Source organism: Tiliqua scincoides, chromosome 1, assembly GCF_035046505.1.
Source record: "Tiliqua scincoides isolate rTilSci1 chromosome 1, rTilSci1.hap2, whole genome shotgun sequence".
In the NCBI taxonomy this organism is placed as follows: domain Eukaryota; kingdom Metazoa; phylum Chordata; class Lepidosauria; order Squamata; family Scincidae; genus Tiliqua; species Tiliqua scincoides.
In genome coordinates this window covers 247,765,096-247,781,450 of record NC_089821.1, presented here as the reverse complement: position 1 = coordinate 247,781,450, position 16,355 = coordinate 247,765,096, and the positions used below count along the sequence as shown (strand labels likewise).

General features: G+C 44.9%; 1 protein-coding gene across 3 annotated transcripts in view; it reads left to right on the top strand.

Moving 5' to 3' along the window:
* Window positions 1–768: 768 nt before the first annotated feature.
* COQ8A (coenzyme Q8A) overlaps window positions 769–16,355 on the top strand; it is a 72,375-nt gene continuing 56,788 nt past the window's right edge. Inside the window, exon 1 of one of the 3 annotated variants that reach the window (XM_066618683.1) lies at window positions 769–845. The gene's annotated coding sequence lies outside the window, so the exon portion shown is untranslated. Of the gene's footprint in view, window positions 846–888; window positions 1,019–1,520; window positions 1,543–16,355 lie in introns of those variants that run through there. The other 2 variants (XM_066618684.1, XM_066618685.1) reach the window with 2 other exon arrangements.

The window sequence follows — 16,355 nt, the reverse complement described above, 5'->3', positions numbered from 1 at the left end:
CCACTCTTTCCTGGGAGTAAACCCCATTGGCTATAAGGGCACTTATTCCTGAGTAGACAAGCACAGGATTGGGCTGTAAGGCTGCAGGCCCAGTTACACTTTCCTGGGAGTAAACCCCATTGACTACAATGGGACTTACTTCTGAGTAGACATGCCTGGGATTGGGCTCCTGGGTCACAATCCTATCCACTCTTTCCTGGGAGTAAGCACCATTGGCTATAAGGGGACTTACTTCCGAGTAGACATGCCCTTAATAAACACGAAGACCTAAATATTACTGCAGAAACAGCCTCGGGAACTGTGGTGACTCTTGCGTGTCCGACACCATTTCCTTTCAGTTAATTGCAGGAGGGCGGCAGAGGAAAGCCGGAGTGAGGAGGCCGCCCAGACCCTTCCGGGGCGCCCCGCCTTCCCCGGGCATCTCCGCGTGCACAGAGGCACGTCTGCACCGCGGCGTCTGGGGAGGCGGCTTTTCAGGCGCCCGCTCCCAGGCCTCCCATCAACCGCGCTGACTCGTCGCGATGCCGTCACGCTTGAGGGGCCGCCGGAACGTGCCCGGCCGCACACGCACCAGGCCCGCAACATGGATGCGACAGAGGCCCAGAACGCAACATGGATGCGAGCGGCGAGCCGCCTCCCATTGGCAGGCGCCCCCCCTTCGCGCCCGCTCATTGGACGGGGCGCGCAGCTCACGGGCCGAGCACGCCCGCCGCGTTCTGCTCCGGGAGGGCGGGGCTTGGCGGCAGCCAGTCGGAGCGGGCGGGGCGGAGCGGGAGCGGGCGCAGGCGAGTGGGTAAACAAGCGCGCTCCGCGTGGCGGCGCGGGGTGAGCACTGCGGGCCGGAGGTGAGTGGAGCCTGCTCGCGACGGGGCTGCAGGGCCCGCTCTGACGGGCCGTTGGGCGCCCGCTGCAGCTTGCAGGGGCTTTGGGGGGTGCGCTGCTGCGGAGGGAGCGGGAGCTTCCCGCTCTGAGTGCGCAGCGGCTGAGAGGCTGCGACCCTGGCTGCACTTACCTGCGAGTAAGCCCCGTTGCCTGTCATGGGGCTTCCTTCTGAGCAGACGGGCGGGGGTGCCTTCGGTTTTGTGGGGACTGCGGCCCTGTCCTGCTGCAGGGGGAGGGGGAGGGGGAGGGGGAGGCCTCATTGCTGTGAGTTGGCCCTGCGGCTTGTGGGAGCGAGAGGGCGTCGAGCCTGGGGAGGGGGCGAGGAGGTCGCCCCGAGTCGCCTCAGGCTGGTGGCCCCTTAACGTCCCTCCCAGCCACGCTCACTGCCACGTTCCCAGTGGGTGGTGGGCGCCTCCCCGCTCGTTGCTTGCTGGTAACTGGAAGGGAGCTGAGGGTCTGCCCTTGAGCGGTTGCAGCTCCGCAGCAGGGACGGCGCTGTTATCCCGGGTTAGTTGGCCCGCAGCTGAGGAGCCCCAACTGCGCCTGAGCCCCTTTTGGGAGCGCTGGAGCTCGAAGGGGGAGGCGTGGTCGCCTGCAAGCAGTGCCCGCTGATCTGGGGCGCAGCTGCTGCTGTGGCTCTGTTCTCTCTGTGCTTTAAAGGTTGGTACCTTCGTTTCATTTTGGAAAAGAACTGAGCAAACGTTGTCATGAAAGAGAAAACCTGCTGATCTGGATCATACTTGCAAGATTACCTTCTTAGTTATACTTTGAGAATGATGGAGAGGAGAGAGAAATTTCCATTCACTGTAGATTGTCCTAAGTAGGTAGACCAGTGGCCTGGCTTGTCACAGGGCAGGTTCCTTTGTTCCCTGGTTTCCTGTGGAGAGGTAGAGAGATGCAACCTCACAGGGCCTTGTTTTTTTTCTGTATTGCTAGCTGCAAAGTAAGGACTCAGAAAAGTAAGGACTCTTGGACATTGAACCCTCTTCATGGCCCATGTCAGTGTTTGCTTAGCGCACACATAATTTGGATTCTAGCAGCTGCCTGTTGCGGGATGTCCACAGTGTGTCTGTGCATGTTTTGTCTCCGGTGCATATCGGTGATTACCGGTGATTAGGGCTCATGTGCTTCTCAAAAGGCTGTGGTTTGATTTTGGTGTGTTGGCTTAAAGCTGGGTTTGTGAGATACTTTCTGCAAATGATAAAACTTGTCACTGAAGCATTCTGTGTGGTGAGAGCAACTCAAGCACCAAGATGTGGGATTGTGACTTTCACTCATATGTGCAGTAGTTGAAAGAATGGGACTGCGCTTCCATCATGCTTGCAGATAAGCACACAGAACATGCTCGCCCCTGGACTTTAGTGTTGGTCATCTTGCCCACAATGCTTCAATCTGTTTGTTGTGACAGATCAGTGGTTTAAAGAGGAAGAAAAACACTTCCAACTAACAAATGTTTACTTGCTTCATGTTCATCTGGAAGTGAATCTTGATTACTGCCGAGGACCAAGTGAAGGCCTATTTACAAATCTGACTTTGACATTTAATGGTGTTCTGGTGGAGAGAAGACTGTGGATTTCATTGTCATCAGTTTTCTTGAATTTGTATCTATTTTACGGTGTAACCAAATTTTATTTTTATGTGTGTTTTATCTTCTGGTCTAGTGTTGTAACATACTGTGATTGAAAAACAGCCTGTGAATATTTTGAAAAACTAATTTGATTTCAGTGGCATGTACCGTTGCTCACAATCAGCCCAGTTACTTGGATTCCTGGAATCCAATTCCTGGAAGTTCCTGGAAAAGCTAGTATGTGTGTGTGCGTGTACATATGGGTTGAACTGCAGTGGAAGAGGAACCACATTTAATGGAAATGCAGTAAAATGAACAACACTCCTGTAACTTGCTAGCTAGCTGAACTTGAATGCCATAAGTTATCTGTGGTTACATGAGCATCATGTAATTATGTATCTTTAAGGAATTAATATATTTTTGAGTTGGATAACAGTTTAGGGTGTGTATATTTTTACATATGCTCACAATTTAGAAGGAATTAAAGTTGAAAAATGTGTCAAATATGCTGCTAACATTTTCTTCCTGTGTCAGTAATTAATAGCTTGCTTGAACAAAAATATCTCCTTCTATCTCTGCAAGATGCTCAAGCTTTGGTAGGAAGAGAGCACTAGAACTGGGAAGCAGTCTTCAGGCATACATTTCTCTGTGCTCTTTTTCTGAAATTGTTGCATTGATAGTGCATTTAAGAGGGAGCTTTTGGTTTATCATGACCACTTCAGTCTTGGTTGCATTTTTGTTGAATTTAAGGTATCCTAGGAAGCTACATTCTCCTGAATCAGACCATTGGGCCATCTAGGTCAGTCTTCCCCCAGATGGGCAGCAGATTTCCAGTCTTTCCCAGACCTACCTGAAGATACCAGGGCTTGAACCAGGGATCTCCTGCATGTATGTGTATGTGTTGTGCCTGTGAGCCACAACCCTTCATTTGGAACCTGTGAGCCACAACCCTTCAGTTGGCCTGTTTCCATCTAGCTTTCTCGTGGCCAAGCCTTGATTCATTCATCTGTTACCAGACATGCATGATGTAAACTTTGTGTCTGAAAGTGCTTCCAAACAGCAAGATATAAGTTGGATAAAAAGGAGATCATTGGGCATTGTTAAGAACATAAGAACAGTCCCACTGGATCAGGCCATAGGCCCATCTAGTCCAGCTTCCTGTATCTCACAGCGGCCCACCAAATGCCCCAGGGAGCACACCAGATAACAAGAGACCTCATTCTGGTGCCCTCCCTTGCATCTGGCCTTCTGACATAGCCCATTTCTAAAATCAGGAGGTTGCGCATACGCATCATGGCTTGTACCCCGTAGTGGATTTTTTGTCCAGAAACTTGTCCAATCCCCTTTTAAAGGTGTCCAGGCTAGATGCCATCACCACATCCTGTGGCAAGGAGTTCTACAGACAAACCACACGCTAAGTAAAGAAATATTTTCTTTTGTTTGTCCTAAATCTCCCAACACTCAATTTGAGTGGATGTCCCCTGGTTCTGATGTTATGTGAGAGTATAAAGAGCATATCCTTATCCACTCTGTCCATCCCCTGCATAATTTTGTATGTCTCAATCATGTCCCCCCTCAGGCATCTCTTTTCTAGGCTGAAGAGGCCCAAACGCCGTAGTTGTTTGGTATGTTGGAAGACCTATTTTGCTATTTATATTAGCTTTTCATGTATTGCAACAAAGATATAACGTTTTGTAGATAGCATTTGTGGTCCAACGTTTCTGTGAGACCTGCCAGGGTGTACTTCCCTGGTGGCATCATCTTTGTGGAAAACTACTTGAAGTCAGTGTTCAGTATAGAGAGAAGCCAGTTCTTGGCTGGTTAGTCTTCTATCCTGTCAAGAATAGAAAGTATTTCCAAGTGATAGAGTTCAGGCACTGTAAATGTCTGCTTTATTTGTTTTTGAAGTTGCATGTACCTGTATTCATTTACTAGCCATAACAGCAAAAGTACTTTCCCAGACCTGTACTATATACTGTACCTCTGAGTCCAAATGTAGGGAACAAATTGGGGAAGCCCAAAACCCTGTGAATTGCAAGAGCCATTTGATCAGCTGTTGTTAGAGACTGAATTCTGGAGTAGGTACCTCTTGTTTTGATCTGGCAAGGCAGTCTTGTCTGAAAGAAATTTGTGAAGAGACCACAAATATTGTGGGGGAGGGCAAAGAATTCTTTTTCCTTTGAGAGGGAACAATATTGAGGCTCATTAGTAGTTGGATGTACTCAGAAAGTGCTTCACATGGATGATTTTGATGTAATTCTTAACAACCCTGTAAGATAAGAATGATTATCCCCATATTGTAACTGGGGAAGACTGAGGGTGAAAGTGAGTGACTTTGCATAAGGGCATCTGGTGAGTTCATGGCAGAGGTGAGATTCAAAGTCTTGATTGTTAGCCACTGTGCTGTACAAACTGCTACTTCTTGTCCTTGGCCTAATATGCTCCAGGGCTGCTGCTGTTCATTTACAGATCAGGCAAAGGATCCTTTTAATCACAGCTGTGATAGAGGAACTATTGACAGGCACAGTCAGCCCAAACAAATTTTTCTCTGACTGGGCACTGTTGAGAATAGTGATCCTCGTGACCTTGAAAGCCTAGATAAATGATTGCAAATATGTTTTATGCTATTTAGATACATGAGTAAGAAAAGATGACCTTGGCTCTTACTTAAAATAGAAATGGTTAGTGTGTTACCCCGCCTCCCCCTTTTTAAAATAAGGGGCAAAAAAGGAAAAAGTTGAGAATTAAGAGTTCTTATTACGGTCGTTTTAACTTTTCCATTTTAGTCTTAATTTTTTTGTTAGTGTCAAGATGGATAATATATATAGTATATAAAGCAGACACCAGACATTTCTCTCCTGCATGTTCTATGTCAGGGGAATGCCTTTTTTCCAGTATTTACAAGAGTAAATTTAGCTCTTCTTGAATCTTTACAGCAATAAGAATGTTTTTGGTCTGCTCTTCCCCCCCCCCCCCAAAGGCATCTTGTAGGCAGGTGGCTTTGGGATATTATTTCATACTGTGCTTGACAGATCATGGAGCTTGTTTTTTCCCCCCTTCACTATTTAAGCTCTTGTTATGGTCTGCAGAGAATGAAGATGAAAATAGAGAACTGATTTTTGTTGTGGTTGGTTTAAAAAAAAACAAACCAGTAGTTTCCCTCCTCCCTTTCCTAGTTTGCTGACTACTAGGCATATTCCTGTAGAAATCTGTGTTCCATTTGATTTACTATAGAAAATATTGAGTTGCTGCACTTCTCTTTGGATTTATGTTGGAATAAATGCTCTCTTTTTGCATTGCCAATTAGCCGTATTTAATCCACTGTTTATATTGCTATCTAAATCCCTTGCAGTTGTCTGCAGTATTTGAATGGCAGTTCTAAAATGGGCAGATGCTTGTGTTTCTATTTCACTAGAACCAATTCATAGAGAGAAGAATTGGATCATCAACATATTCAAGTGTTATTGCAGTGAGCTCTTTAAGGTAACTCTGCTCAGTGCTTTAAAGCAGTCTTGAGCCCAAATCCTAACTAACTTTCTAATGCTGACACAGCTGTGCCAATGGGGAATGTGCTACATCCTGCAGTTGGGGGGCAGTCATGGAGGCCTCCTCAAGGTAAGGTAATGTTTGTTCACTTTACCTCAGAGCTGCATTACCATTACCTCAGTACTGGAAAGTTGGTTAGAATTGCGCCTTTAGGCACACTCTGTAGATTTGTGATGTTGATGTGCAGACACCTTCACCTTTGCGTGGATGATGTGTCCCATCCTAGCACTGGTCCCCCTGTCCTGATTGAAAGGATAGAAGCCAGAAGGATGGGATCAAGGGAGATAGTTAGATGGAGTTGTTTGATTTTGAACTTCAGGGGCAAGTTTTGAAGTACAGTGCAAAGTTGGTGATGGCACTTCCAGCTCCCTTAAAAGGTGGAAGCTGGTTATGTTGTACCTGCATGGAGTTGGTCTCAAAAATGCAGCACCACATGGAGGGCTTGGTTCTCCTCTGAGTGTGGAGCTGAAGATGAGCCTCGGCTGCAACTTCCTTCTCCTTGCTCTGTCTGTTGCCATTGTTGCTGCACCCATTTCCTTCCCACCTTAATACCAGCAGTGCAAGCTGCATCCTTCTCCCTTCCTAACACCTCCCAGCACATGTTGTTGTTTAGAATAGTTATACACCACTTTTTCAGTACAAGATCTCTGAAGGTGCTTTGCAGAGAGGAGTAAGATGGTTGCATGTTGAGACAGAAACGTTTATGGCTAGGCGTGGGAAAGGGGAGGAGGAGGAAGTAGCTGTACTTGTGTATGTAGGACCAGAGAAAGAGGTAAGTCATGTTTGTTAGAGGGGCAAGTGATCCTGGCTGTGATGAACATGGTGAGCACATTTGTAGACCCTTGGGTTTACTGTGGCAGTGAAAGCGTTCTGCCATAAGATGAAATTAGTACAGGGTACTAGCACTGGACATAATTCCAGTGCTAAATTCCAGAGGCAAAAATACATGACAGCAGGATTTTCCATTGGGTAGTTCTAACAAACACTGTGAGTCTGTGCACAAAGACCTAAATTTAAACACATGAAGAGTCCACATCTGCTCTGACCTCTTGGACAAAACAGCACGTAACTTCAGCACCTTCTGCCAGTACGTCAGTTGCATTTTAAGTCGGATTAGTTGCATTAAAAGGAGTTAACAAAACCAGGTCAAGAAGTCAAAGGCTATAATACTACTTTTGGGTGTTTTCTTTTTCTGCTGATAGGTTTATAGGATACATATTGATGTGTGTTATATTGAAGTGTGTGTTGTACATGATGCAAAATCTACTAATTAAATTAGTAGATCTACCATTCTGGGTTACACCTAAAGGTCAATGGGGTGCTCTGTGCTCTTTTTATTTTGTGGTGAGGCTCACTATGGTTGAGAATGTAAGAAAAATTCTTCTGGATTAGGCTGAAGGCCCATTTAGCGGGGCATCCTGTTTCTCCCAGTGGCCCACCAGCTGGCTTTGGGAAGCCCATAAGCAGAGAGGTAGGAATACTTCTCTCCTACTACTGCTCTCTAACAACTGATAGAAGCATGGTGCTCCTGATCCTGTAGCGCATAACTACCTCCAGCAATTATTAGTTATTTCCTGTAACTAGTAGCCATTGCTAACTGTGGTTGTAGAGGTCGGATCTATGTTAATTGAACTGGACATAGCCCATAAAGTTTCTCAGATAAGGTGGAGTGGGTTGGTGATGGAAACGTTTAAGTGTAGTACTGTATACAAATATTTTTTGCTGGTGAAGTGACTTTTGAGGTCATAGAGGTGTCTGTAGAGATGTTTGTAACTTGTGCTGGACAGATTCATATTATACACTAGGGAAGTGTTATGCAAATAACATTTATAAATCTGATTATTTTGTATGAAAGTTGCTCAGAGTGCTTTATTCTGAACAATTCCCGAAGACTCTTTGAAGTGGCAACAACTGGTGTGGGGTCAGGTGACAGAAAAAGTTAGTTATGTGATAGGCTGTTGCAGTGAATATTGGAGGGACTTGAGCCAATGAGTTAAGAACAGGAAGCAGGGTGTATACATAGCACCTTCTTCTCTTCACAGTCTCCTGCAGCCACTGCTGCCACCATGGTTATTTGGACTTAAGATGAAAAGGTAAACCTTTAAAACATGGTTCAGTGTAACTAGCAATACGAGCCTCAGGTTTGTATGCCTTCCCTCCTCCTTTGTGCACAAGAAAGGTAAACTTGCCACTTCCATCCAGGATCTTGGTTTAATACCCCCACTTGCTTGTAAACTGTAATTGTCACAAACCAGGTTTTGTTGGCTTTGGCTACAACAGCAAATCATAATTTTGTTTGAAACTGTGAATGTGGAAGGGAAAGTTTGCACAAAGGGGAGGGAAAGTGCATGAGTCCAGGCTCGATCCAGTAATTAAACCACCATTTAATCATAGATTAGTCCAGGGGTGCCCAAACTCCGGCCCTGGGGTCACTTGTGGCCCTCAAGGACTCCCAGTGTGGCCCTCGGAGCACCCAGTCTCCAATGAGCCTCTGGCCCTCTGGAGATTTGTTGGAGCCCACACTGGCCCGATGCAACTGCTTTCAGCAGGAGGGCGACTGTTTGACCTCTCGCGGGAGCTGTGGGATGAGGGCTTCCTCCACTGCTCTGTTTCATGTCTGAGATGCAGCAGAGGCAGCGAAGGAAAGGCTGACCTTGCTTTGTGCCAGGTCTTTTATAGGCCTTGAGCTATAGCAAGACCTTCATTCATTCATATAAGTTCATCTTTAATATATTCATTTATGTAAGCTTATGTAAATTTATTCAAATTTTAAATGTAAATTGATTCTTTTTTCCCCCAGCCCCCAACACAGTGTCAGAGAGATGATGTGGCCCTCCTGCCAAACTTTGGACACCCCTGGATTAGTCCATACTTTCGTCTGTCAGTGCCAGAAATGCATGTGCCCTGAGAAGGTGCACAGTTACCACAATGCTGTGCTTGCATAGCTGACGGAAATGCAATGCTATCTTGTGTGACTTGCCAGTGTCCTCTTTTTCTCTCCTGGCATTTAATGAAAACACTATGGCAAATATCTTGAGGCATTTTCCTTGTTAAAGAAATGTAGTGCAGCACTGTGGCAGCTGCAGTTATGGTCTCTGTTCTTAAAAGAACTGAAGGCTAGAAGAAGACAGTGCAATATTGGTTCAAAGACCTGCTCTAAGCAAGTAGAAAATAGCCTGGTAGTACTTAAAGCTTTGCACAATGGCTCTTGGTTATGTGTTTACTGTACTGGAAGAACTGGAATGAATCTAATTTGTAACCAACTGTCTTCAGTTGTTTGCTAGTCTTTGTGTGATCAGAAGGCTGGTGGAGGTATACTGAGCATTGCTCTCCAAACTTAGGTTAAATGTGCTTGAATTCTGCCTTTGACTCACGTGCCCAGCAGATGAGCATTGAGAAGCTGGGGTTGCTGACCTCCTGTTCAGGTACACTTGTGTAGACTGGAAAGAGCAATGCCTTCTGTGAGACAAATAGGATGTCCAAAATGTTAAGGTCAGTGAGCTTTCTGAGAATAAATGAAAAGTTATGGGGTTGACTTTAACATGCTCAGCATGTTTGGCCCTGTATAAAACATGTAAAATAATCTTCTACACCTTTTCAACATCTGTTCTCTCTCCCCCCACCTTAAATTTTCTGGCATTTTGCAAAGCCACTTTGACAGTGTCAGTACTGTGTACTTGTCTTGTCATAACATTCAAGAAGCTAGTGTCCTTCACAGAATTTTGTGGCTAAAAAGTGGATCAGTTTCTAGGTATTAGATGTGCTTGTGTGGAATTGGGTAGTACTGTGACTGGCTGTATTTTGTAGTATTCACAGTATGCATCACTATTCCCACCAAAGAACTATCTGTCTTGGTGAACAACACAGCTGTTTTAAGTGCTGTCATGTGGAAGGCCTTTTCTAGGCCACGATCTGTCAGGTGTTTTGTGTGGGATTAGGTGGTGAGACAAAAGGAGACTTCTCTGTGCAGTGGACTTCTGTAGAGAGGCAGATACAATCTCCCACCCCTTATTTTTACTTAATAACTTTTGCACTTATGCACTGTCAACTGTGCTATTGGTGTTCTGTGTTGGCAAGTAAACCCCCTAGTAGATAGATCACTTGTTTTGAAAGCAGCAAGCTATTTCATTTGCATCTCAAGTCATTGTAACAAGAAGAGATGCTTCTGGGAGTTCATATTGTGCATATGTGCATGCTTGCTAGTGCATCAGCCCATGGAGTGACAGAAAGGAAGACTGAAGGAGGCAGAACGTAGTCATATGGCTATGTATTTTGGACTATTTGCTTTTCTGTAATCATTGAGTGGCATTGGCACAAAGCAGATAAAATTGATAAAAACTCCAGGTGGGTCAGTTCAACCCTTGACCTGCCAAGTTGAAGTTGTCACTATACTTGTGCATCAGCTATTCCTGGTGACCACTGGTTCCCTAGGAATGTGTGACTGCTAGCAATTCATATGGACACTTTGATTGTCTGCGCGTAAGTTTTTTTTTCTGCTTTCAGATGAGCACAAGTGAAGGCTGACAGTTCAGATGACTAACTTTTCACATTATCAGACATTTGTTGACAGACATGTCAACAGTAGGGAGGGCCATAGATGAGTGCTGCATGTAGAAATCCCCTGTTTTGGTTGCTCATGTCTCCATGTAGGGTAGTAAAATATGCCTATATGAAATCCTGGAGAGTTATTACCAATCAGTGCAGATAGTGTTAACCCAGATGGACCAGCGGTCTGATTTCAGTAGAAGGCAACTTCATATATTTGACATTTGTTTAATGTGTGTGTGTTTGGTATCATTGCACATGTAGGTGCATGAACATGATTGGATGAAAAATGATTGCCATGAAATAGCTATGGGAATGCACATGGATAGCTGGCCACTTTTTAAAGTGTTCTCTGTATGCTGTAAGGTTAAGTATATTTAAGATAGCATTGTTTCATAAAATAAATGGGTAATATATCAATTTATTAACTAATCAAATTGGGCAGTTCAATATTGTCATTAATGCTGTTGTGTTATACCAGGGGTATAAGGAGGCCCATAGCCAGGGAGACAGAAGGAAGGCCCATAGCCAGGGAGACAGACCAGGGACAGACTGCACTTGCTCCCGGTGTGGAAGGGATTGTCACTCCCGGATTGGCCTTTTCAGCCACACTAGACGCTGTGCCAGAACCACCTTTCAGAGCGCGATACCATAGTCTTTCGAGACTGAAGGTTGCCAATACAATATACCAGGGGTGTCCAAAGTTTTTTGGCAGGAGGGCCACATCATCTTTCTGACACTGTGTCGGGGGCCGGGAAAAAAAGAATAAATTTACATTTAAAATTTGAATAAATTTACATAAATGAATATATTAAAGATGAACTTATATGAGTGAATGAAGGTCTTCCAATAGCTCAAGGCCTATAAAAGGCCTTGCACAAAGCAAGACTGGCCTTTGCTGCCGTGAACGGCCTTTCCTTTCACAGATGTGAAACAGCAAGCAGTGTAGGAAGCCCTCATCCCACAGCTCACGCAAGAGGTTGAACAGTCACCCTCACGCTGAGAGCAGTTGCGTTGGGCCAGTGTGGGATCCAACAAATCTCCGGAGGGCCAGAGGCTCATTGGAGACTGGGGGCTCCCTGAGGGCTGCATTGAGAGACCTTGAGAGCCGCATGTGGCCCCAGGGCCGGAGTTTGGGCACCCCTGTGTTATACCATGACCTAGGAAATGACCATCTAGAGCATAGATTTTTTTGGTTTATTAAGAATAGTATGTCTTCAATGTATTGTACTGTATTCAAAGTACAGTGGATGATGAGAAGATTGTTCTGAGGCAGTGGTGACAGGAGAGAAAGAGGGAGAGGCTCAACACTCTTTTGTTCAGAAAATGTAGAAATGATCCTGAGTATTAAGGTACAGGGGAGTTGGCAGTTAAAACTCCTCTTGCACTTTCTGGAGTGGCTACAATTGTGAAGTGTGCAGAGCCCCGTAGCAATAATGAAACAGAAGATACTGTGTGCTGTCTGTCTGTCTGTATATGAAAGCAGTCTTCCATTACCCTCTCAGAATGGGGAAATTCTTCCATTCTGAATGCTGCCTGTGCCAGTGCTTGGCAGATAATTGACCTTTGTTTATTACTGGCAGGGAACTGAAATTTTGATAAACTAATGCAATAACTGGCAGGCTTGTGGCAGGACAGAATTAATCTATAAAAACTGTTGAGCAGTTGGATTTTATGAGAGGGCTCTTTTGTTTCCTGTAGCTTCCTTGGAATTGTAACCCCAGACCTTACTCATTTGAGCTACCCTGGAAAACAGTCAGGCATTTTGAAGGAAAACATTTAGGACTCTTAAGTCAGGTGAGATAATTCTGATCAAAAACCTCCCAAGGAGAAAACATTAACAGTGAACAGTCAAGTAAGAGTGCTTGAAACATAAGTATTCTTAACTTGAAAGGAACAGAAGCTAACATAAGTCAAACCTCTGCTTCTATGTCCCTATTGTAGCTACGGTAAGTACGTGTAAGAGGAAGAGCATACCCCTGCCCTTCTCTTGTCTCCCTGGGACCAGCCTCTGATTGTAAACCTCTTCATGCACAAACCTGGCTTTTTCCTCTGTATGAAGTGCCATGGTATAGAGAGCCAGGATAGTGTAGTGGTTTGGGAGTTGAACTTAGATCTGGTTCAAATCCCTGTTCAGCCACAAAGCTTCCTTGGTGACCTTGGCCAGTCACTGTCTCTCAGCCTAACCTACCTCACAGAGTTGTTGTGAATATTAAAGGAGATAAGGAACCATGTGTGCAACCCTGAGCTCGTTGGAGGAAGGGTGGTATAAAAACATGAAATATTATTTTAATTGGAAGTATCTGCACTTAGTGGGAGTGGAAGGTTATGTAGTGTTAAGGGCCAGTGTTGGGACTTACTGTCTACACCATTCGTCTGAGCTATGGCTGCACATCCCAGCTTACCTCCAGATACTTTTTTGGCCTGCTTTTGCCACTGGATTTATGCCAGTACTTTCTTCAGTGTAACTGAGCAGTAATTGGCTTGCCAACATTTATCCTAGCAGGAGCATGTAGGCTCCTGCTTGGAGCGAGTGGCTGATGACGAGCAGCATGGAATTTTGTAATGATGAACCTAATTGGGTATAAGTGAATTATTTCTAGATCCATGACCAGCATAAAAGAGGCTCCGTTAATTCCAGGCATGCAGCTGATGACTACCATTTTGCATGTCCCCAGACAATGCCTGTCCTAATCAGGATGATGTAAATAGAGTTGTCAGTCTAGAACATTCATACTTACTGAGCTATCGGTGCCTAAAATAAAGCAGCTGGCAAGCTTGCACCAGGGTTGAGCTTTTCTCCCAATCTCTGTTGCCTCAAGCCTTTTAAGGAGAAAACAGTTTGTACAAGGTTTCCTAATTGGCTATGATCTGTCAACAACAGGGGTGAGTCCTTTAGCAACTTTGGAAGATAAAGTTGGTAGGGATGGAATGGGACTTGAATTGACTTTATGGGGTGTGTGTGTGTGTTGTTGGCATCCTTCAGTCTTGGAAGACTATGGTATTGCGCTCTGAATAGTGGTTCTGGAACAGTGCCTTCTGCAGTGCGCGAAGCCTGGGTAAAGTAGATATGGAGGATACACTGTTACCCATGCAGCAAATCCCCCCTCTCCACGTCGCTGAAATGGTCCAACAGAAAGGCAGAAGCCAATATGGTTGGTTCCAGCGGAGTCGCAGGAGTTGCCAGAACGTGACTGTGTTCAGCCATGAACTGCCTCAGGGGCTCCGGCTCCGGATTTTGCCTAGAGGTGTGTGTGTGGAATTTGGAGCCCATCCTGTCCTGAGGGTTTGAGGTGGGTATTAGCATAATAATAAGAGATAGTGTCAAGAACCATTACAGTGACTATGCAATCCTATGTATGTCTACTCAAAAGTCCCATTGTTTTCAATTGGGTTTACTCCCAGGGAAGTGTCTATAAGATTTCAGCCTAAAACCATTCTCTTCATCCCTTTGCTAAGTCACCAAAAATCTACTGGAATAGTCTTGCTTCATTGAATCCTCAGGAGAAACGTATTATGCAGCAATATATAGCAATTTTGTTATAAAGTTGACTGAGCAGTACAGTAGTATTAGTAGTATTGGCAACCTTCAGTCTCGAAAGACTATGGTATCGCGCTCTGAAAGGTGGTTCTGGCACAGCGTCTAGTGTGGCTGAAAAGGCCAATCCGGGAGTGACAATCCCTTCCACACCGGGAGCAAGTGTAGTGTGTCCCTGGTGTGTCTCCCTGGCTATGGGCCTTCCTTCTTTGCCTCTTAGCCTCAGACTGTTGGCCAAGTGTCTCTTCAAACTGGGAAAGGCCATGCTGCACAGCCTGCCTCCAAGCGGGCCGCTCAGAGGCCAGGGTTTCCCACTTGTTGAGGTCCATCCCTAAGGCCTTCAGATCCCTCTTGCAGATGTCCTTGTATCGCAGCTGTGGTCTACCTGTAGGGCGCTTTCCTTGCACGAGTTTTCCATAGAGGAGATCCTTTGGGATCCGGCCATCACCCATTCTCACGACATGACCAAGCCAACGCAGGCGTCTCTGTTTCAGCAGTGAATACATGCTAGGGATTCCAGCACGTTCCAGGACTGTGTTGTTTGGAACTTTGTCCTGCCAGGTGATGCCGAGGATACGTCGGAGGCAGCGCATGTGGAAAGCGCTCAGTTTCCTCTCCTGTTGTGAGCGAAGAGTCCATGACTCGCTGCAGTACAGAAGTGTACTGAGGACGCAAGCTCTGTAGACCTGGATCTTGGTATGTTCCGTCAGCTTCTTGTTGGACCAGACTCTCTTTGTGAGTCTGGAAAACGTGGTAGCTGCTTTACCAAAGACTCGTCCTTTTGAGTACCTACGACTCACCAGCCTTGGAGTAATTGGTAAGCAGATACTCTGATGTTGGAACTAGTAAGAGCTCACTTTTGAAAAACAGGATGTTTGAGTTAATCCATGGGAAGACCAGCAAAGGGCACAATCTTGATCTATTATGTGTTCTTTTGAGATGTGGGTTGCATGTTGTGAAACAGGGAGTTCTGAAATTCTCTATATATGTAGCAGGCTGTCAGTGTTTGAAAATTTTCTGTGTTATGGTTCTATACTGTTCCGCACAACCAGGCTTCTGAGAAATACATATGGCAGAAGTGAATATTCAGTCAGAAGTTGTCAGTAAGAACGATTGATACACAAGTTTCTGTTCTGTTGTAAAATTGGCTAGTTTTTCCCTCTAACTTGTGTCCAGCACTTATTTTTTAAATTAAATTGGGACAGAATGGAAGTGGTTAGAATTAGAAATTTGGCCCTTTCCAGAAGTTGGAACTGCCTACTGTTGACAGTATGAGCCCAACCTGTCAAAGTACGCAACTGAAGTGTGCTTAAATTAAGCAGTACAGTCACATTTAATATATTTCTGTCAATCTGTCTGCCATTTTTCATGAGCACCAAACATGCTGTGCTAATTAGGCTCTTACTCTGTACTCCTATGAATGCTTAGAAGTGAGTTTTAAAATATAGAAATAAAGGAAGCCTGTCATGCATCTGAAATTTTTGCTGTTTTGTTTGTCTCCTCTTCTTAGTGTTCCTTTTGCTTGTGTTTCTCCACATTCTTCTTTCTAACTAGAAACCTAACGAAGTTTGGTGTCTGGTAAGCCCAGTAATGGCTTCTGTGGGGCCTGCTGCTCATGTGCTTTTAGTTCCATGACATTGTCAAGTCAGCTGCATTGCTAAGCTGTCCTGTAAACAAACTTTGTTGAACTTTTATTATGTCAAATAAAACTGTACTGATCTATTAAATAGTTGAGTGTTTTCTGAAATAAAAAGTCATATGTCAAGTAGAATTATTCAGTTCTCTTCTTTGTTTACACATTGCATAAGAGACTAGGAAAAGAGCATGGTCTATAGCAAAGTGATAGAGCACATACTTTGCATAGAGAAAATCCCAGTCTCAATCTTGGTCAGCCCCAGTTAGAGCGGAGAAATATTTGTCTGAAACCTTGGAGTTTCAGTCAGTCAGTGTTGCCTGACTGTCAGTGTTCACTGACAGCTGCCAGTCATTGTTGGAGCAATGGCCTGACATATGGCAGCTTCATATGTTCTTAAATGTCCAGATTTGTGTTTATTTTAAGAACATCAGCCTGTGTTTCTCTGTTGGTTCTCCAGACTCTCTACCTTTAAATTTGGTAACTCTTGGTTTTTTGTCTGTGCTTCCCCCCCCCCTTGGAGTTACACAGCTTGCTTCCTTGCCATGTCTTGATCCCATTACATTGTTGCTTCTATTTAGCTAAAGTAGTTTCTTACTATATTTCCACCTTCCAGCCTTGATTTTCTTGACCCCTCTCTTCCT